Here is a 23,806-nt window from a genome sequence, read left to right on the forward strand (position 1 = left end):
GAGTTCCACGCTAAATGGGAACCATGGGTTAATTATAGCACAGTGAACAGGTGTACATAGTTTCCTTTCCCATGAAGGGAGAGGACATTAAATCCCCCCCCCCCCCTCTTTCTCTTTTTTTTTCATGTTTGTTGGTTATATGTTTGTTTATTGATTGTAAAAAAGAAAAATTAATAAATAAAGATTATAAAAAAAAAAATGCCTGCAAACTTTACTTCGCCCTGCAACCCAGGACTTTCGCACTTGAGACCGTCCGAGTGCGGTTTATCATCTCCCTCCTGTCTGATGAACCACAATCCTGGGCTCATAACCTGCTTGAAAAGGGGGATGAGGTGGTAAACTCAGTCACCACATTCTTTGAAGCCATGGCGGTATTATTTCACGACCCGCAGAAAACCGCCACTGCCGAATCAGCTCTTCATTCCCTTGTGCAAGGCAGACGACCAGTGGAAGACTATGTTGGAGAGTTCCGTAGGTGGGCAGCTGATACAGGTTGGAATGATGCGGCCCTAAGATTCCAATTCCGACTAGGCTTGTCTGAAAACCTCAAGGATGAGCTAGCTAGGTTTGAGGCTCCCGCTACACTTGAGGCTCTCATTCAAGTTTCCATTCAGTTGGACAGGCCCCTGTGGGAGCGGTGCTCTGAGTGATCCCAGAACTTTAGGCCAACTTGGGTGCTACCCAAAGTCCAGGCCCCAGCAGTCCCCTCCTCCGTTCCTCCAACCTTCAATACATCTGATGTAGAGCCTATGCAGATAGGTCTACTCTGACCCGCTTTGACCCCGGAAGAAAGGGAACGTAGGCGTCTAAACAACCTATGCATCTACTGTGGAGCTGCAGGCCCCTTCATACGTAACTGTCCCATTCGGCCAAGAAATTACGGGCAATCGCTGACTCAGGAGCGTGCAGCTGCTTCATAGATATTAACCTTGCAAAAGACTTACATATTCCCCTCCTTTTCAAGAATCAAAGACTGGACATATACCTTGCTGATGGCACTCCGCCTAGCTCAGGGCCTGTTACTTAAGGGACTGTCCCCTTTCTCGCAACCTCAGACACTGGTCATCAGGAACTCCTCCGCTTTGATATTATCAGATCTCACATTTTCCCAGTCATCCTGGGGATTCCTTGGCTGCAGGCCCACAACCCATCAATCAACTGGTCCAAAGGGGAGGTCACCTTTTCCTCCAGCTACTGTCGCCAACACTGTGGCATTCTGTCAGGAAAGGTTCCACCCGCTGATAATACTGTCTGACATTTGGAGTGCAGTACTGTGGTCCACCAGCAGGTGTCTCCTGGCAGTCTGGAACTGCCAGGAGAGCCTTCCCTGTTGGTGGTATTATGTGATCCTTGGACCGCAGTACTGGCGTCCACCAGCAGGTGGTTTCTGGCAGTGTGGGACGGACATCATCTCCTGCAATCAGGCATCACCTGAGTGATTGCAGGAGGTGTGTATAAGTACCCGGTAGACACACTGATGCCTTGCCTTGGTATCTTTCCTTGCGCCCTGACCCTGAACCTGTGAAGCTCTGTATCTGCATCTGTACCTGTACCCGTACCTGATCCTGTTCCTGCCTGTTACCTGAACCCTGAGCCTTGTACCTGTGCCCGTCCCTCCTGTGATCCATCCATCCTCTTCCTGTCCTGTTTGTCTCCCTTTTCCCTAGCTGCTGACCTCCTGTTGATGATCCTGGCCTGGCGCTGTTTATGATTCTGGTATTCCCCTTTACTTGTATATACTTGTCTGTTATTATTTGTGGGTTTCTGTTGGTGGTTGCTTGCACATTGTAGTATTTTGGAGGTGGCTGTATTTATTCACTTATCTTAATAAATCATATATTTTCACCTTACCTGCGTTTGTTCCTCTGTTGCCGTCCACACAGCTCTTGTCACACCTGATACTTAATAGTATACCAAGGCCATTCCTGACCAGAAGTGGCTGCACAGAGGAACCATCCTGATTCTATTTACTTCTGTGAAAATGAATTTGGATGTTATTAGTTACTATGCTCTGTTGGCGTCAGAGCGTGGTGAATATCTCCGCCAGACACTTAAGAAGTGGACTAGTGACCAGTTGTTTGAAATCATGTGTTTAGCTCACTCTCTGGTGGATCAGGGTTATTTGCTGTTTGGGGATGTGCAGCCTTTAATTCAAATATGTACAGAGATGGCCCTGCCCAGTATTCCCAAAGGCCGTGATGACTTTTCTCCACCTTTTAATGTTAATCAGGTTGTATCCCTGGTATGGCTTTTGGAAGATGATCCCACGTACTCAGCCTGCTCACAACAAGTGATAACAGAGTGCCTTGAGTCTGTTCAATCCCTGGTCAGACAGGCAGAATGTAAACTACAGTTTGTGCAACCATTACTCTTAGCATGGTCTGATATGCAGCAATCAGCCCCAGCCAAACATACCACCTCTGCCATTAGACACCAGCCTACCCACATGTATGTTTCCCCATCAGCCATGTCAACCTCAGTTGCAGCCCAGTATACGCTGCTCCCAACCAAATACTCATTTATGGTCTCTGCTCCCTGTACCTATCCTGCATTCAACCCAGCTTCCTCTTCCCCGCTGCCTACAAACCCACAAGATCTTCCCCCAGTTACTGTTACCTCTTCCTGCCATTAACCCAACCTGCCTCCACACCCACTAATCTGTTCCAGCTTGAAGTTCCGGTGCCAGTATCCCAGCCTGAAGTGCCAGAGTTCCAGCCCGAAGTGCCAGAGTTCCAGCCTGAAGTGCCAGAGTTCCAGCCGGAGGTGCCAGAGTTCCAGCCGGAGGTGCCAGAGTTCCAGCCGGAGGTGCCAGTGTTCCCGCCGGAGGTGCTAGCGTTCCAGCCTGAAGAGCCAGAGCCAACGTTCCAGCCTGAAGAGCCAGCGTTCCAGTCTGAAGAACCCGAGCCAGCTTTCCAGCCTGAAGTCCCGGTGTCTATTTCCTGGTCTGAGGGTATGTTGCCCGTTTCCCGGAATGCGGAGCCTGCTGCCCAGCCTGATGTGTTCTGTATGCTGCCCAGTCTGATGTGTTCCTGTCTGCTGCCCAGCCTGATGTGTTCCTGTCTGCTGCCCAGCCTGATGTTCTTGTCTGCTGCCCAGCCTGATGAGCCTCTGTCTGCTGCCCAGCCTGATGTGTTCCTGTCTTCTGCCCAGCCTGATGTTCTTGTCTGCTGCCCAGCCTGATGTGTTCCTATCTGCTGCCCAGCCTGTGCCTCTGTCTGCTGCCCAGCCTGACGAGCCTCTGTCTGCTGCCCAGCCTAATGTGTTCCTGTCTGCTACCCAGCCTGATGAGTTCCTGTCTGCTGCCCACCCTGATGAGCCTCTGTCTGCTGCCCAGCCTGAAAAGTTCCGGTCTGCTGCCCAGTCTGATGAGCCTCTGTCTGCTGCCTAATCTGATGAGCCTCTGTCTGATTGCCCATCCTGATGAGCCTCTGTCTGTTGCCCAGCCTGATGTGTCCCTATCTGCTGCCCAGCCCGATGTGCCTCTGTCTGCTGCCCAGCCTGACCAGCCTCTGTCTGCTGCCCAGCCTGATGTGTTCCTGTCTGCTGCCTAGCCTGATGTACCACTGTCTGCTGCCCAGCCTGATGTGCCACTATCTGCTACCCATCTTGATGTACCTGTGCCTGTTGCCCAGCATGAAGTGCCTGTGCCTGCTGCCCAGCTTGATGACCCGGAGCCTGCTGCCTAGCTCAATGACCCGGAGCCTGCTGCCCAGCTCGATGACCCGGAGCCTGCTGCTCAGCCCGATGACCCGGAGCCTGCTGCCCAGCTCAATGACCCGGAGCCTGCTGCCCAGCCCGATGACCCGGAGCCTGCTGCCCAGCTCGATGACCCGGAGCCTGCTGCCCAGCTTGATGACCCGGAGCCTGCTGCCCAGTTCGATGACCAGGAGCCTGCTGCTCAGCTCAATGACCTGGAGCCTGCTGCCCAGCTTGATGACCCGAAGCCTGCTGCCCAGCTTGATGAACAAGAGCCTGCGGCCCAGCTCGATGACCCAGAGTCCACTGCCCAGCTTGATGACCCGGAGCTTGCTGTCTGCCTTGATGTGCCCGCTGTCTACCTTGATGTGCCCACTGTCCGGCTTGATGTACCTCCATCCGTTGGTCGGCTTGATATCACACTTTCCTCAGCAGTGGCTAGTTGGAGCGTCTGGTGACCACTCCTTTGAGGGGGGGGGGTACTGTCAGAAAAGGTTCCACCCGCTGATGATACTGTCTGACATTTGGCATGCAGTACTGTGGTCCACCAACAGGTGTCTCCTGGCAGTCTGGAACTGCCAGGGGAGCCTTCCCCTGTTGGTGGTATTATGTGATCCTTGGGCCGTAGTACTGGCATCCACCAGCAGGTGGTTCCTGGCAGTGTGGAACTGACATCATCTCCTGCAATCAGGCATCACCTGAGTGATTGCAGGAGGTGTGTATAAGTACCCGGCAGACACACTGATGCCTTGCCTTGGTATCTTTCCTTGCGCCCTGACCCTGAACCTGTTAAGCTCTCTATCTGCATCTGTACCTGTACCCGTACATGATCCTGTTCCTGTCTGTTACCTGAACCCTGGACCCTGAGCTTTGTACCTGTACCTGTCCCTCCTGTGATCCATCCACCCTCTTCCTGTCCTGTTTGTCTCCCTTTTCCCCAGCTGCTGACCTCCCGCTGATGACCCTGGCCTGGCCCTGTTTATGATTCTGGTATTCCCCTTTACTTGTATATATTTGTCTGTTATTATTTGTGGGTTTCTATTGGTGTCTGGTTGGTTGCACATTGTAGTATATTGAAGGTGGTTGTATTTATTCACTTATCTTAATAAATCATATATTTTTACCTTACCTGCGTTTGTTCCTCTGTTGCCGTCCACACAGCTCTGGTCACACCTGATACTTGATACTTTCCCACACAAGTCGACCCCCCCTGTGTGCCTAACCACCCAACCTTCAACAGATACCAGTCAGCTCATTCCCTCAGCCTACCACGACTTCCTTGACATCTTTGACAAGAAGAAAGCCGATACCCTGCCTCCGCACTGGCCGTACGACTGCCCCATCGAGTTGCTTCCTGGAGCAGAGATTCCCTTTGGGCGCATCTTCCCATTATCTGAGGTTGAGTTGGAAGCTCTCAGGCAATATATTGATGAGAACCTGGCCAAGAGTTTCATTCGTTCCTCCTCCTCACCTGCAGGAGCAGGCATTTTCTTAGTTGAGAAGAAGGAGCACTCCCTCCGGCCGCGTATTGACTACAGGGAGCTCAACAAGATCACTGTCAAGAACAGGTACCCTCATCCACTCATTCCAGAGTTGTTCCAGAGGTTCCGAGCAGCCCGAGTGCTCACTAAGCTGAACTTGAGAGGGGCCTTCAACCTGGTCCGCATTAGAGAGGGGGGCGAATGGAAGATGGCTTTCTGAACCTGCTTCGGTCATTTTGAGTACCCCGGGGTGCCCTTTGGGTTATGTAACGCCCTGCAACGTTCCAACATCTCGTGAGCGATATCTTCAGAGAGTACCTTGACCTGTTTCTGATCGTTTACCTGGATGACATTTTGATCTTCTCAGCCTCACTTGAACTCCACCGGGACCACGTCAAGAAAGTACTAAACACCCTGCGAAGTCATAACTTGTACGTAAAGCAGAAAAGTGTTTTTTTTCTGGATGGACTGTGAGTCGCAGTCCATCCAGTTCTTAGGGCTCATAATCTCCACTGAGGGGATTTCAATGGACCACCAAAAGATCTCAGCAATCCTTGAATGGGTTGCACCCTCTGATAGAAAGGGAGTCCAAAGATTTGTTGGTTTCGTCAACTTCTACCGGAGGTTTATCAAAGGCTTCTCGACCATTATCTCCCCAATAACTCAGCTTACTCGCCTTCATACCCGTTTCCTCTGGAACCAGAAAGCTCAGGCAGCCTTTGAACGTCTGAAGATCTTGTTTATCTCCGCTACAGTATTGCAACACCCGGACCCAGCACTCCCTGTCGTTCTTGAAGTAGATGCTTTCCAAATAGTTACAGGAGCTGTCCTCTCCCAGCATCTGGACCCAAAGGCCTTGTTGCACCCAGTAGCCTTCTGTTCCAAAAAACTAAGCCAAGCTGAAAAAAATTATGACGTAGGCAACAGAAAACTCCTGGCAATTAGCATTTGAAGAGTGGGGGTATCTGTTGGAGGGCGCTACTCACCCAGTCATGATCTTTACTGACCATACTGACATTTTTGCCCATCCTTCTTTGCAAAATAGCTCAAGCTTTGTCAGATTGGATGGAGAGCGTCTGTGAACAGCAATTTTCAAGTCTTGCCACAGATTCCCAATTGGTCTGGACTTTGACTGGGCCATTCTAACACATGAATATGCTTAGATCTAAACCATTCCATTGTAGCTCTGGCTGTATGTTTAGGGTTGTTGTCCTGCTGGAAGGTAAACCTCCTCCCCAGTCTCAAGTCTTTTGCAGACTCTAACAGGTTTTCTTCTAAGATTGCCCTGTATTTGCCTCCATCCAGCTTCCCATCAACTCTGACCAGCTTCCCTGTCCCTGCTGAAGAAAAGCACCCCCAAAACATGATGCTGCCACCACCATGTTTCATGGTGGGGATGGTGTATTCAGAATGATGTGCAGTGTTAGTTTTCTGCCACACATAGTGTTTTGATTTTAGACCAAAAAGTTAAATTTTGGTCTTATCTGAGCAGAGCACATTCTTCCACATGTTTGCTGTGTCCCCCACATGGCTTCTCGCAAACTGGGACTTCTCATGGCTTTCTTTCAACAATGGCTTTCTTCTTGCCACTCTTCCATAAAGGCCAGTTTTGTGGAGTGCACGACTAATAGTTGTCCTGTGGACAGATTCTCCCACCTGAGCTGTGGATCTCTGCAGCTCCTCCAGAGTTACCATGGGCCTCTTGGCTGCTTCTTTGATGAATGCTCTCCTTGCTCAGCCTGTCAGTTTAGGTGGACAGCCATGTCTTGGTAGGTTTGCAGTTGTGACTGCCATACTGTTTCCATTTTCAAATGGTGGATTGAACAGTGCTCTGTGAGATGTTCAAAGCTTGGGATATTTTTTAATAACCTAACCCTGCTTTAAACTTCTCCACAATTTTATCCCTGACCTGTCTGGTGTGTTCCTTTGGCTTCGTGATGCTTTTTGTTCAGTAAGGTTTTCTAACAAACCTCTAAGGGCTTCACAGAACAGCTGTATTTATACTGAGATTAAATTACACACAGGTGGACTCTATTTACTAATTAGGTGACTTCTGAAGGCAATTGGTTCCACTAGATTTTAGTTAGGGGTATCAGAGTAAAGGGGGCTGAATACAAATGCACGCCACACTTTTCACATATTTATTTGTAAAAAAATTTGAAAACCATTTATAATTTTCCTTCCACTTTACAATTATGTGCCACTTTGTGTTGGTCGATCACATAAAATCCCAATAAAATACATTCATGTTTTTGGTTGTAACATGACAAAATGTACAAAATTTCAAGGGGTATGAATACTTTTTCAAGGCACTGTAAGTGCCTAGTGCTGGGTGGTTTATGCTATGGCCATTCTGCATAAATCCATCTTACATTAAAGCGGAGTTTCGCGAAAAAAAAAAAAAATAGATGTCAGCAGCTGCAAATACTGCAGCTGCTGACTTTTAAAATAAGGACACTTACCTGTCCCGGGGTCCAGCGATGTCGGCACCCGAGACTGTACCTTCCCTCGGTCCTCGGGTGCTGCCGCCGCCATTCTCACTGAGGGAATCAGGAAGTGAAGCGTTGCGGCTTCACTGCCCAGTTCCCTACTGCGCATGCGCGATTTGCGCTGCGCGTCTATACTGGTCCCCGTTGTGTTGTGGGAACTGTGTATTTCCCACAACACAACAGGGGTGGGCGGGGAGTCTGAGGCTAGCTATACCCGGAAGTGGGTGCAGATACCTGTATTATACAGGTATCTGCACCCCCCTGAAAGGTGCCAATTGTGACACTGGAGGGGGGGAGGAATCCGATGAGCGGAAGTTCCACTTTAGGCTGGAACTCCGCTTTAAACTGTGTATTTTTACTGTCCTGCTGAATTAAAGTGCAAGATAAACTTGCTTGGACTATCTCTGGGTGTCCCTGTCATGTGCACTGCCACTACTGATTGAGGCTATATCCCTTAATATACTCGTACACATTCACAGCATATACCAGTTAAACAGTTGGGCCCTTGAATAACCCTTTTATTTAACACCTCTACCATGTGTGAAATATAATAAGCTATTTTATTAAATTCAGTCTTGCCAGATACAAATTACGCTGAGCTTTTCTACATATCTGCACAAATTACATAAATTACTGCTCCATTTCATTCTAGTGCTGTAGGCTCTTGCTGCTAATCTTTAGCTTCCTCAAATACCATTAAATAATTTCAAAGACAATTAATTATATAGTTTTGAAAAATGCTAGCTGAGGAAGTCTGTGTGCCAATATTAATATTCCAACAATCCTTGACATCAGGATGCAAGCTACCTATATTGCAGTTTCAATGCTTTAAAGCAGGGGTGTCACACTCAATTTCATTGTGGGCCACATCAGCATGTCCTCAAAGGGATAGTTGTATCTGTTGTACTATTTACATTTATGCAGGACTTTTTTTCTCAGAGAATAGGTGTAGGACCTCAACCACGCCCCCCACCAAACTGTATTGAACAGTGGATGTGTCCAAATTGTACTTCCCAACAGTGGGAGGATCTTAAAGAGGCAATAAATACCAGGAGTTTGTTATGCGCAGAGTTCAGGGATGCGCTATGTACAGAGGGCAGTTTTATTATTATTATTATTATTGTAGCACTGACCCCCAAAGGAGCTGCTGGTATTTTAATTGGGCCTGTACTCTGCTTCTTTACCCCCTTGATTTCTCTCAGTCCCCTTGACTCAGCTGTGGTGTAATATAGTGTGGGGTAAAAACCTAAAGACAATTTCAAAATATAACATGTAATATACCTTTTTGTCTTTACCTTTAATCTCCAGCCTCCACCTGATCAATAATACAAAGGAAAACAACACTCCACACAAAAATACTTAAACAAGAACTTTGTTTACTGTATTTGCTTTAAAGTAAAACACTACAACAGTTGTACTGTCAAACCAACGTAGTGTGACAGTCAACGGATTTCAACTTACAAAGGTATTACACAGATGTAAAGTGTTTGAATTAACCTGCTAGTAATGTGTCAAGGAAAATGGGATAAATGGCAGAGTGAACTGATTTCACAATGAGCACTGTCCCATCCTTTGCACACTTTGTAAATACAAAGAAATCGAATGTTAATTTAATAAAGTATAGTACATTCCTTAGGGAGCTCCCATTACTTTATATTACAGTAACTTTAATATGGCAATGAAACACAAAGCCTTGTGTTTTATTAGACAGTCCTTCTTTTCTTCTTTCTTCTGCTAGCTATGAATAAAGTGAATTTGTAATCCAATGGTTAATGACTCCCGGGTAAAGAGGGGGCGTGGCGACCGAGCTCCGCAATGGACGCCTGATCTAAGAGCTCCGCTCGGCCGCCGGAGAGAATCCAGCCACATCGACGACCACTGGCACCATCAAAAACCAGCTACAGACTCCTCGTAACCCGCTGTACCCGACGAGATGACTCGCCAGCGGAAAAAACCTCCAAATCCCCAAATCCCACAAAAGCTGCAGGACTTCTTCAGAGCGCGCGATCCACAACAAAATGGCGCCGGCGCCTCAGAGAGCCTGACACAGCAGCGGGCCGCAAAATCAGCTAACGGCCGCTCCGATCATCTTAGTAACCATCCCGGTGCCCTTCCCTGTAGCGGATCCTCTTCTGGGGCTTCTAGTCCGACTACCAGGAGCCGGTCAAGCAGAAGCAGAGAATTTCTTCACCGAAACAACCGCTGTGGGATCTGGCAATGGAGGTAAGCAGGCCTCATACTACTGAGGAGACTGCAGTAGTCACTGCACAGGACCCCATAGCAACATTCCCCACTCTGACATACCAGTGTCAGACACTGTTCTTAAGGACATGCTTTTATCCCTGCGAGCTTCACTACATGCTGACATGACTGCAGAGATACATCATTGCCAGAGAGAAGTGCAGACACTAGGTGGTAGAGTTGATCACATTGAACAACGCATGGGTGACTTTACCTCATCTTTCAACACTATGGTAGATGCCCATAGCAATCACACAGAGGAAATCGCATGGTTGAAAAACAAAGTAGCGGACTTGGAAGACCGTTCCAGAAGGAACAACATAAAGATTAGGGGGATCCCTGAATCTGTACCTGCTACACAGCTACTGTCATATACCCAGGCACTGTTTTCAACTTTACTACCATCCCTGTCACCACAGGACCTCCTTGTGGATCGCATTCACCGTATTCCTAAACCATCCTTCCTTCCTGAACAGACCCCCAGAGATGTGCTGCTTAGGGTGCATTATTATCATGTCAAGGAACAAATCCTAATGACATCACGCAGAGCCGACAACAAGCCCCCGCAGTATGCTGACATACAACTACTCCCAGACTTGTCCAGACATACCCTCCAACAACGTCGCAACCTAGCGACTATAACCAAAGCTCTGAGGAATCACAATATCATTCATAAATGGAAATATCCTGCCAAACTGTCTGTTACACACAATGGAACTTCGGTGCTGATATCCACGCTGGATGAAGGCATTCCTGCACTACACCAGTGGGGCATATTGCCTGACCACACTCCGCCTGCTGTCCCAGTTCCTACACCCGTCTCTCTACAGGACGACTGGCAAGTGGTTTCACGCAAGCGTTCCGCTAAGAAACCTACCGGTGGTAATGTATGAACTGCCAGAACCTATGTTATTTAAAGTTCTCTCCGGACACAGGGGTTCCAAAATAAATCCCTGTTTTCTCCCCCACAGATCCTTACCAGCAGTTACATCTGCACATGGATCAGTTTATGGATCCTTTTCTTACTATGTTCACTGAACTCACAACGTTAACTTTGTTTTCTTTCTGTTATCTTTATTTTCCTCACTCTCTGTTTGAAGCACATCAACCAGCATAGACTCTTGTCACATCTTGGACATACCCAGTAATGACCTTACCTCTTGGAGCTCCAGCCTTGGGCGCAGTGAGTACATGCACCGCATAGCACCACAAACTATCCACCACCGCTACCATGCCAATTAATTGCTTATTCATCAATGCCAGAGGCCTGAACCACCCGGCAAACAGGTTCTCCATGTGGGCAGAGGCCACGAAACACAGAGCAGACATCCTATGTGTTCAGGAGACTCACTTACAGGAATCCAAAGCTCCTAAGTGTTCACATAAAGACTACCCCCACGTGTTTATGGCATGCACGCCGGGTAACAAAAAAGGAGGAGTTTTACTCGCATTAAGGAACACCCTGGCCTTCCAACTCAAAGAAACCATCCCAGATATAAACGGTAGATACATCATCCTTAGAGGAGACATTAACTCATTACCGTATACGCTGGTATCTTTATACGCTCCTAACTCACACCAGATCCGCTTTCTCAGTAGACTCCTAAAGAAAATCAGCACCCAACTATATGGTAATCTCATTTTATGTGGTGACTTCAATCTCATAGTAGATCCCAAACTCGATACGTCCAATCAAAAGTCAAACAGCTCCTCATATCTGAGTAAAACAATCCACAATGCAGAACTTTTTGACGTTTGGAGATGTTTGAATGCGAATGCAAGGGACTACACCTTCTTTTCCCACAGGCATTGTTCCTACTCGCGCATTGATTTATTCTTAACAGATAAATGGCTGCTACAAAAAGTCTCTTCTGCACAGATACATGACATTACATGGTCTGATCACGCAGCTATTACTATTACTGTTAAAGACCAGGTTGTCTCCTCTTCCCCACCCATCTGGCGCTGTAACGTTAGACTACTGCAAGAACCCAATACCTCAGCAGAGATCTCACAACACCTTAGTGACTTCTTTCTCAACAATGTGGGCTCTGTGGAGAACCCTTTCACCCTCTGGAATGCCCATAAGGCGTATATGAGGGGCATATTGATACAGATAGGTGCTAGAGAAAAAAAAAGGCACACAGCCCAGATTAACTCTATACTAACCAATATTCATTCTGCAGAATTACAGAACAAACACCTAACCCTACACTCACTCACAAACTATCTCAATTAAGAGAGAAACTAAGAGAACTACTCTCCCAACAATATGACTATCACTTACGATGCTTAAAACTAACCTCATATGCTAATGCCAACAGAGCAGGTAAATACTTAGCCAATAGAATTAAAACTGCACATACCAAAACAAGAATTGCCCATTTGATACATCCCACTCTCAAACACAAAATCACCAACCCACGGGACATTGCCAACCAATTCGCTACTTACTACAGTAAACTATACAACATCAAAGATGATCTCTCCACATACCAACCCACTCAAGAAAACATTCAGGGCTTCCTCCAACACCTTCATCTGCCCTCTCTATCGAAAACCCAACTCCTCTCACTGAACTCTCCATTCACTATACCAGAAATAGAGGATGCAATAGTATCATTACCCAATGGCAAATCACCAGGACCTGACGGGTTTTCAAATGAATATTTCAAAACATATGGATCCTACCTTGCACCACATATGCAATCTGTCTTTACTAGAGCTGCGGACACAGCGTCGTTCCCCCCAGAAATGCTCAAGGCATACATAGTCACCCTGCCAAAACCAGGCAAAGACCCTACCACACCATCTTACTTTCGCCCAATTTCTCTATTGAATACAGACGTACTTGATTTGATTGTAGCCGTATTAATTGCACTGAATACAGACGTCAAAGTTTACGCTAAACTCATAGCCAAACGACTAGCAGACTTTATCCCGTCCTTTATAAAACGTGATCAGATGGGCTTCGTGAAGAGGAGACAAACCTCAGATGCTACCAGAAGGATCATTAATATAATCCATCATGCTGAGCAAACCAAAACGCCTTCTCTGCTGCTCTCTATAGATGCAGAGAAGGCGTTTGACAGAGTACACTGGAACTACATGTCAATAACTCTGTCCAAATTTGGTCTATGTGATCGTATACTGAATGCAGTGCTGGCCCTGTACTCCTGACCCTTAGCACAGGTGTACACATCTAGCATGCTCTCCATTCCTTTTCAGACAACTAATGGAACTCACCAGGGGTGTCCCTTATCCCCGACGATATTCAATCTCATGATTGAACCCCTGGCGGAGGTCATTAGAACGAATGTAGATGTTACTGGTTTTCGATTTAAATCTACTCACCACGTTATAAATCTATTTACTGATGATGTGATACTGATGTTAACAAAACCACTTACCTCACTTCCTAAAGCACATGACATTCTGAAATCCTTTGGTGACATTTCATACTATAAGGTGAACTTCTCCAAATCCCTCATCCTCAATCTAGGGGTACCAACCATTGATTGTCTTCAGTTACAACAAACCCTTCCATATTCATGGAGTGATAAAGGTATACCATATTTGGGCATCACCCTGACTAACAATATTAACTCACTAGCAGATATCAACATGAAGCCCCTTATAACGAAAATAGAAACCCAATCTAGCCATATAACCAAAAGGAAATATCTTGGTTGGGCAGGCTAGCAACATTTAAAATGCTAATACTCCCACAAATCCTCTATATTTTCAGAGTAATCCCGATAACCATCCCTGCTCTATACCTAAAGTCCCTTTCAAGCATTCAATGGAAACTCTTGTGGGGAATGAAGAAAGCGAGGTGCTCACGGACTAATTTAATACCCCACAAAATGGCAGGAGGTGCAGGCTTAATCGATATACACAATTACATGTGGGCAACTAGACTTGACCAACTCAAATATTGGTTTTCCTCCACTGAGGTGCCAATGTGGGTGGAAATAGAACAATCGCTAGCCCCTATACCAGACTTGCCTGCGGTTCTAATGGGAGACAATTGGTTACCATGGAGTACCAAGAACCTGCCCCCAACTGTCTCCATATCTCTACTAGCTTGGAGATTTCTTCTAACAAGCACACTCAGAAATACTAAGGCTGTAGACTTTGCCCTTCCCTTAAGTATGATTGAGGTCAATGCTCCAATGCTATCATTGAAACAGTTCCCCTCCTATGGGATTAAAAAGGTACAGGACTTAGTGCACAACAATAACCCAAAATCGGCAGAATGTTTACTAAAGGATCACGCTATGCCACACAACATGCTCTTTACTTGCATTCAAGTAGCACACTTTATGAAAGATAACCCATTAGGCACCATCCACCTTCCAACCCCTGTATGGCAACACATTACGCCAGGCCCAATACACAACAAAGGCTTTTCACTTTACTACAACTTACTACAGAATAAAAAAGTGTTTAAAAAGTCTGCAACGCATATGAAGTGGGACCAGGACATAGTAATAACAACCACAGACGATCAATGGAAGTCCGCGTTTCAAATTAAAAACTTCACACTGTATTAGCCATTGGGAAACATCGGTCAAAATCATTAACCGTTGGTGTCAGGGTGATAACCGTAGGACGGGTAATTCTGCCAGTATTCCTCATGGTGGCGACCTTCTGCCTATTTAAGCCTGCTGCTGGTGCATGCTGGTTGCTGGATTATCATCAGCTTCCTGTTTTCCTTGTTCCTGTGTTCCTTGTTCCTGTTGTGATATCTGCTTCCTGTTACTACTCGGCTTGCCTGACTGCTCCAGTATTCCGCCTGCATTGACCCGTCTTGGACCTGACTATTCTTCGGCTCTGCATTTGTACCTTGATCGTCCTCCTGTGTTTGACCCCCAGCTCGGCTACCTTCTCTGTTCCTGATTATCCTGCTGTACCTCACCTTGGACTGATTCCTGTGTTGAATGACCATTGGCCTGGCTCTGACTCCGCTCCTGGTTGCTCCACGGCTCCATACCTGGAATCCCTCCTTGCACGGGATGCAGCGCACCCCAGCAGCTCCCTGCTGTCTGCTACTCAGCAACAGCGATCTGGCAACCCGTGCACCTTTGGGCACCGTACTCCCTGTCTCACTCCCAGGGTTACGCTGCACTTAGCCGCAAGGGGCGCCCCCTCTGCAATTCGGCCTCACATCCAGGACTCTGACAGTATAATCCAGCCATGACTGAGGCCGGCGGAGGTGCGTCCCCAATAGAGACTTTATGCCAACAGGCCGCTACCCTTACACGAGTGGTCCAAGTTCTTCAGGAAAGATACCTTCAATTAGAAGGAAAACTCCAACATTTTATGCTACCATCTGCCTTTTTGGATCCTGGTTCTTCCTCCACCAATCTCCCTGCTACGGCCTCTTCAGTACTGACTTTGCCCCCAGAACCGCGGGTACCTACCCCTGAACGTTTCTCTGGAGACCGGCAGAAATTCAGATCCTTCAAGAATGCCTGCCTGTTATATCTGGCTCTGCAACCCCGTACCTTTTCCACTGAGACTGTCAAAGTTGGCTTTCTTATCTCCTTGCTGACCAATGAACCCCAGGCATGGGCCCACAGGTTATGGGAACAGAAGGACCCAGCTACTAGTTCAGTGGAAACGTTCTTTACGGCCTTGTCGCAATTGTATGAAGACCCCCAGCGTACAGCCACCGCTGAGGCCGCTCTGCATTCTCTTCAACAGAAACGGCGCCCGGTGGAAGACTATACTGTGGACTTCTGCCGGTGGTCTGCCGATACAGACTGGAATGAGGCTGCGTTGAAATACCAGTTTCGCCTGGGGCTTTCTGAATCCCTTAAGGACGAGTTGGCCAGGGTCGGCATCCCTACTACCCTCGAGGGGCTCATTCAACTATCCATCCAGTTGGATAGACGCCTTCGGGAGCGCCAGGCTGAACGTTCTCAGACTCCCAAGGTGCAGGTACCAGAGATCGGCGCTATGCCTGTTGGTTTGGTGCGATCCGCACTGACCCCTGAGGAAAAACAGCATCGGCGTCAAGCCAATCTCTGTCTCTATTGTGGCCGAAACGGACATTTCCTGAGCAACTGCCCCATAAGGCCCAGCAAGGTACCCAAGAACTCTCCAGTGTACTTCCAGATGTCCGGAACTTCCACTTCTCACCTTATCCTTTCCATCACGCTACAGTTGGCCGACAAGGGGGTTCAGCTTCAGGCCATAGTCGACTCCGGGGCATGCAGTTGTTTCTTGGACTTGGACTTAGCACTAAAGCTCGGTCTGGCCCTACTTCCCAAGAACCGTAGATTGGAAGTTCTCCTGGCTGATGGCACCCTGCCTAGTTCCGGTCCTGTGACACAAGAGACCGCTCCTCTTTTGGTTACTACTCCTGATGGTCATCAGGAATTCATACGTTTCGACATTCTAAGCTCACCTATGTTCCCCGTCATCTTGGGTACCCCATGGCTCCAAGCCCACAACCCCCAGATCAACTGGATCAGGAAAGAAATTTCATTTACTTCACCTTATTGCCTACAGCACTGTCTTGCCCCTGAAACCAGTAATGTAGCCAGTTGCCTGTCAGTTCAACCTGTACCTGTCAACAACCAGAGTATTCCACCGGCCTACCAGGAGTTTGCAGATGTCTTTGACAAGAAAAAGGCTGATGTCCTGCCACCACACCGGTCATACGATTGTCCGATTGAATTACTCCCAGGAGCCGAAATCCCATTCGGTCGCATATTCCCCCTCTCGGAGATGGAACTAGGAACATTGCGACAATACATTGATGAAAACCTGGAGAAAGGCTTCATCCGTTCCTCCTCTTCTCCTGCTGGAGCCGGAATCTTTTTTGTCGAAAAAAGGGACAAATCCCTAAGACCATGTGTGGATTACAGGGAGCTCAATAAAATCACTATAAAAAACCGTTACCCTCTTCCTCTAGTTCCAGAACTTTTCCAGAGACTCCGTACTGCCCGAATATTTACTAAGCTTGACCTTCGAGGAGCCTACAATCTCGTTCGCATCCGAGAGGGGGACGAATGGAAGACAGCATTTAGAACTCGCTTTGGACATTTCGAGTACTTAGTGATGCCATTTGGATTGTGCAACACCCCCGCCACATTCCAACATTTCGTAAACGATATCTTTCGAGAATTTCTGGATTACTTCGTCATCATCTACCTGGATGATATCCTGATATTTTCAACCACCCTGGAGCTCCATCGTACACATGTAAGGACAGTTCTGCACACTCTATGTAAGCACAAACTCTATGTAAAAGCAGAGAAGTGTGATTTCGAAAAAGAGTCAATACAATTCCTGGGGCTAATTATCTCAACTGGTGGTGTTGCCATGGACCCGCAAAAGGTACAGGCAATCTTGGACTGGCCAACTCCATCGGATAAAAAGGGAGTACAAAGATTTGTGGGGTTTGCAAACTTTTATAGGAGGTTTATAAAGAACTTTTCCTCCATCATCTCACCAATCACCCAAGTTACCCGTTTACATATTCGGTTCCTGTGGTCTTCAGAAGCCCAATCAGCTTTTGATAAGCTCAAATCTCTCTTTACCTCCGCACCTATCCTGCAACATCCTGATCCGGCCCTTCCTTACATCTTAGAGGTTGACGCCTCTGAAGTTGCCACAGGGGCAGTCTTATCCCAACGTCAGGGTTCTAAGTCGTTACTCCATCCTGTGGCCTTCTCCTTGTGGAAGATGAGTCCGTCTGAAAGGAATTATGATGTGGGAGATCGAGAGCTCTTGGCTATTAAAACTGCCCTGGAGGAATGGCGCTACCTCCTTGAAGGTGCTCAGCATCCCATCATGATATTCACGGATCACAGAAACCTGGAGTATCTTCGCACGGCTAAACGATTGAGACCCCGACAAGCTCGATGGGCCTTGTTTTTTGCCAGATTCAATTTTCATATCTCCTTCTGCCCGGGGTCTAAGAACGGGAAGGCCGATGCCTTGTCCCGGATGTTTCCTGACACTCCCGAAGAAATTACTCCTAGCACTATATTGTCTCCACAGAATTTTCTCATGATTCAAACCGACCTGAGTTCCTCACTGAAACAAGCTTCTTCCCAATGCTCTAAACCAGAAGCACTGTCTTTAAGAAACCAGGAAGGTTTTCTTTGGTATCAGAACAAAATGTTTGTTCCGCAGCAAGCCAGAGCCCAGGTCCTAAAGACTTTACATGACCACCAACTTGCTGGTCACTTCGGGGTACGAAAGACTTTGGAGCTTGTTCAACGATCTTTTTGGTGGCCCACTCTAAAGCCTGACTGCAGGGAATATGTCAGTTCCTGCACCATTTGTCAACGTAACAAGGGGTCTAACGTCAGATCTTGGGGTCTACTACGCCCATTGCCTGTGCCGGAGCAACCATGGAAAGAAATATCTATGGATTTCATAGTAGAGTTACCACCCTCGGAGAAATTTACAACCATCTTGGTAGTCGTTGACCGCCTGTCCAAGATGGCGCATTTCTTGCCCATGATGGGTACACCATCTGCTGCTGACACGGCGAAGATCTTCATAAAGGAGATAGTCAGACTTTACGGCCTACCGAGCAACATTGTGTCCGACAGAGGGGTGCAATTCACCTCTAAGTTCTGGAAGGAGCTCTGCAAAACGCTTTCCATTAGAGTGTGCCTATCTTCAGCTTACCATCCTCAAAGCAACGGCCAAACCGAAAGAACTAATCAAACTTTAGAACAGTACTTACGTTGCTTCTGCTCCTTCTCCCAGGACGACTGGTCCTTGCTACTCCCGTGTGCGGAGTTTGCATACAACAACTCAATCCATGCTTCCACCAATCAGTCACCTTTCTGGGCCAACTACGGTTTCCATCCCTCATTCTTGCCTAATGTTATACCAGAGACCTCAGTCCCCGCAGTCCAGGACAGGATAAATGCCATTCAGGCTAATTACCTAACTCTCCAGGCAACTATGCAGAAGGCCCAAGAGAATTATAAAAAACATTATGACAAGGGGAGGAGAGATCCCATCTTTAAGGTTGGAGATAGAGTGTGGCTTTCCTCAACAAATCTTAAGCTTCCTTGCCCCTCCCGGAAGTTAGGACCAAGGTTTATCGGTCCATTCACAATTAAGAAGGAAATTAACCCAGTGGCATTTGAATTGTCTTTACCAAGTTCCTATAAAATCCACCCAGTATTCCATGTTTCTTTATTAAAATCTGTTTTCTCCAGTCCTTTTCCAGGGAGAGAAGAAGCTCCACCCCCTCCAATCTTGGTGGACAATGAAACAGAATACGAAGTAGAAGCCATTCTGGACTGCCGTCGGAGAGGTAGGACTGTTCAATTTCTTGTTAAATGGAAAGGTTACTCTGTAGAAGATAATTCTTGGGAACCAGCAGATAACATTCATGCCCCTAGACTGTTGCAGAGGTTTCAAGCCCGATACCCTGAAAAATGGGCCAGATTGGGCATCCGGAGGCTGCCCCTGGGGGGGGGGGGGGCACTGCCACAAATCCTCTATATTTTCAGAGTACTCCCGATAACCATCCCTGCTCTATACCTAAAGTCCCTTTCAAGCATTCAATGGAAACTCTTGTGGGGAATGAAGAAAGCGAGGTGCTCACGGACTAATTTAATACCCCACAAAATGGCAGGAAGTGCAGGCTTAATCGATATACACAATTACATGTGGGCAACTAGACTTGACCAACTCAAATATTGGTTTTCCTCCACTGAGGTGCCAATGTGGGTGGAAATAGAACAATCGCTAGCCCCTATACCAGACTTGCCTGCGGTTCTAATGGGAGACAATTGGTTACCATGGAGTACCAAGAACCTGCCCCCAACTGTCTCCATATCTCTACTAGCTTGGAGATTTCTTCTAACAAGCACACTCAGAAATACTAAGGCTGTAGACTTTGCCCTTCCCTTAAGTATGATTGAGGTCAATGCTCCAATGCTATCATTGAAACAGTTCCCCTCCTATGGGATTAAAAAGGTACAGGACTTAGTGCACAACAATAACCCAAAATCGGCAGAATGTTTACTAAAGGATCACGCTATGCCACACCACATGCTCTTTACTTGCATTCAAGTAGCACACTTTATGAAAGATAACCCATTAGGCACCATCCACCTTCCAACCCCTGTATGGCAACACATTACGCCAGGCCCAATACACAACAAAGGCTTTTCACTTTACTACAACTTACTACAGAATAAAAAAGTGTTTAAAAAGTCTGCAACGCATATGAAGTGGGACCAGGACATAGGAATAACAACCACAGACGATCAATGGAAGTCCGCGTTTCAAATTAAAAACTTCACACTGTATTAGCCATTGGGAAACATCGGTCAAAATCATTAACCGTTGGTGTCAGGGTGATAACCGTAGGACGGGTAATTCTGCCAGTATTCCTCATGGTGGCGACCTTCTGCCTATTTAAGCCTGCTGCTGGGGCATGCTGGTTGCTGGATTATCATCAGCTTCCTGTTTTCCTTGTTCCTGTGTTCCTTGTTCCTGTTGTGATATCTGCTTCCTGTTACTACTCGGCTTGCCTGACTGCTCCAGTATTCCGCCTGCATTGACCCCGGCTTGGACCTGACTATTCTTCGGCTCTGCATTTGTACCTTGATCGTCCTCCTGTGTTTGACCCCCGGCTCGGCTACCTTCTCTGTTCCTGATTATCCTGCTGTACCTCACCTTGGACTGATTCCTGTGTTGAATGACCATTGGCCTGGCTCTGACTCCGCTCCTGGTTGCTCCACGGCTCCATACCTGGAATCCCTCCTTGCACGGTTGCCATTCAACCTTACCAGCGCACCCCAGCAGCTCCCTGCTATCTGCTACTCAGCAACAGCGATCTGGCAACCCGTGCACCTTTGGGCACCGTACTCCCTGTCTCACTCCCAGGGTTACGCTGCACTTAGCCGCAAGGGGCGCCCCCTCTGCAATTCGGCCTCACATCCAGGACTCTGACAGTTGTTAATACACCCCATGTAGACTCGCCAAAATGTTCCCTAACACCTCGCCTCTCTGTTGGAGAGCTTGCGGCCACAAAGGTCACCTTCTCCACATGTTCTGGGAATGCCCATGCCTAACTAGCTACTGGAACCAAATATTTAAACTCATTTCACCCATCACTGGAATAATCACAGACCCAAATCCAACACTGGCCATCCTACTGATCGGACTAGAGAATTTTCCAAACAACATGCGACATGTGGTATCCCATATACTATTAGTTGCTAGGTCCTTAATACTTCAAAACTGGTCATGTGCTTCTTCTTGATCTTGTTCTTTCTTTTCCCCTTGTTGTTTTTTTTATTATCCCTTATATTCTTGTTTATATTTTATGTTTGCACCCCTTTTTCTGTAATTTACTGGAAATCAATAAACATCTTTTAATGGAAAAAAAAAAGACACCCAGGCAAAGCAAGCTGAATATTAAATCAATGTTATGGTACAGCAGTACTGCAACTATCTCTGATGCCAATAACACAGTACCAGATCCTCAATGAAATACAGGCCGAGGCCTATTTTGGCTCAGTCTAATCCTTTGACTTTGCCTGTTTCTAGCTGACCAACACTACTGCGCTGCTCTGCTCCGCACAACGAGACGTTCCAGGACTCTCAGATGGCTCCGACAGGCTTCTCTGGCTCCTTCCCAGTCTTGCCTCGCCGTCATCCCAGCTCACTGGTGTGTCACAGTATTGCTGCTTGGATCGCTCTTCTGTGGAGGTAGGCCGCGCTTCACTGGAGACCTCATGCAGATCCTCCCAGGCTGGCCATGCGTTTCTAAGAGCGCTAAGTTGCCGCGCCAAGTTCTTTTATAGCCTAACCACAATGCAGTTCAGTTCCTTGGTGTTCATGGGAGGTCATAGGCATTGTGGGTAGGTCAAGTTAATGTGGAAATGTAAACAAAATAATCACTTCCTATCATCTTATCACATTAACCAGAAAGAAAAAAAATAAAATCAAGTCCATACACAATCTTGGTCGCTAGATGGTGCCAAGACGACGTCTGAGAGGATGAAACACGTCGGGTAGGACCCCACTGCCGCCATATATTTACAGCGCTGATTTTAAAGATTTACATGTGAGTGTATCTTTCATTTTTTAATAAATTTGATACCTTTTTTATGGATTTACACTATGTGGCCTTTCCTTTTTCCTCTCCACCCAATACTACTGCCATCTGCTTTCTAACATCTTGAGAGACACACCAGTCTATGGTTCACCCCAGGACCTCCATCCTCACAACCCTTCTGGATCCCCTACAGCCGCTCACCACCTAAGCCTGTTTTGACCCAACTGGGCGTATGTCTCTTTGGGTCCCTTGGATCCGGTAAGCCTCCTTATTGTAGGTGGTGGTGTGCCTGTTTTGTCTTCACTTCAGATGTCACCTATTGATTTGTTCCTCACATGAAGTCACGTAATTTCTATGGACAATCAGTCACTAAGAGTCATACTAACATGGAGGACTTTATTCTAATTTGTACCTAGAGGTTTTACCAGCTCGTGGACTATATTGTCTCTATGTTGGACATTTAAGATTGTTTTAGCACTACACTTGTTTTGTTCTTTTTTCTATATGCATATATCCTATTGGCCGTGTTAGCTGCTTATTCTTTTTCTCTTGGGGCAGCGCAGAATTATTTGATATATTCTCTTCTCTGGTATTTAGAGACTAGGCTAGTGATGTAGCTGAGGACTAAATTGTGGGTGGCTTTGTACATTGTTGTTAGTATTTTGAATTTAATTTGTTGGGTAAACGGAAGCCAATGGAGGGATTGACAGAGAGGAGTAGCAGACACAGAGCGATTTATAAGGTGGATGAGTCTAACAGCAGCATTCATGATGGATTGAAGGGGGGATAGCCTATGTAGAGGTAAGCCAATGAGAAGGGAGTTGCAGTAGTCGAGGCGAGAGATGATCAGGGAGTGAATTAAGAGCTTTGTTGTGACATAGGTTAGAAAGGGACATATTTTGGACATGTTGCGGAGGTTGAGGCGGCAAGATTTGGACAGTGATTGGACATGGGGCTTAAACAAGAGTTCAGAGTCCAGGACTACACCTAGGACCTTGGCATGCGGGGATGGGCTGATAGTCGTGCCATCAATTTTGACAGTGAGATGGGGAAGGGGCACGTGGTGGAGGAAAAATTATAAGTTCCATTGAGTTTGAGGAAGTGGAGTGACATCCAGACTGATATATCTGTTCAGAGGTACGCTGTGTACAGAGTGCAGTCTTGAGGAGTGCATTACATAAGGAGTGCAGGGTTTAGGGGTTTGCTATGCACAGTGTGAAGGAATCGGCTCTCTTTCACCGGCTGCTCACATCTCATTTCCACCCCTCCCCCTGGGTGTGAGGGCCACATGAAATGGCCTGGAGGGCCAGATTCGGCCCGCGGGCCTTGTATTTGACACCTGTTTTAAAGCATTTATTACCCCAACATTTCATATTTCTAAAGTGTGCCTGCTGTATTGTGTACTTGTATGAAAAAATCTGCTGTTCTCTTTGTATTGCTTCCTTTATGTAAAATCCCTGGTGTTCCTGCCAGTCCCTCTGCTTTCCTATTAAATACTGACCACACTAAGCAGGAGAACACATCGTGGTCAGTTCTCTAGCTATGAAGGGAACCCAGTTTGCTCTCCTCTAATAATCATACTTGTCTTGACACCCCCCCGCTACACAGCCATTCACTAAGAAGATCAGTGCTTCTCCCCCAGCTCTTATGCAGTTGAGAACAGAGGTAACGTGATCACTTATAAAAAAAGGGAAACAAGGTATTTATAATGTATTTTTATATCTATACAAAAATGTTTTGCCTTTAATTTCTATTTTAAACTGAATGGCTTGTTTTACAAGGTGATAGATTCAAAAATCCCTGCCACCAATTTCAGTATCTGTGGAGTTATTACTGCACCAAAT

Source organism: Aquarana catesbeiana, linkage group LG04, assembly GCF_042186555.1.
Source record: "Aquarana catesbeiana isolate 2022-GZ linkage group LG04, ASM4218655v1, whole genome shotgun sequence".
NCBI lineage: Eukaryota > Metazoa > Chordata > Amphibia > Anura > Ranidae > Aquarana > Aquarana catesbeiana.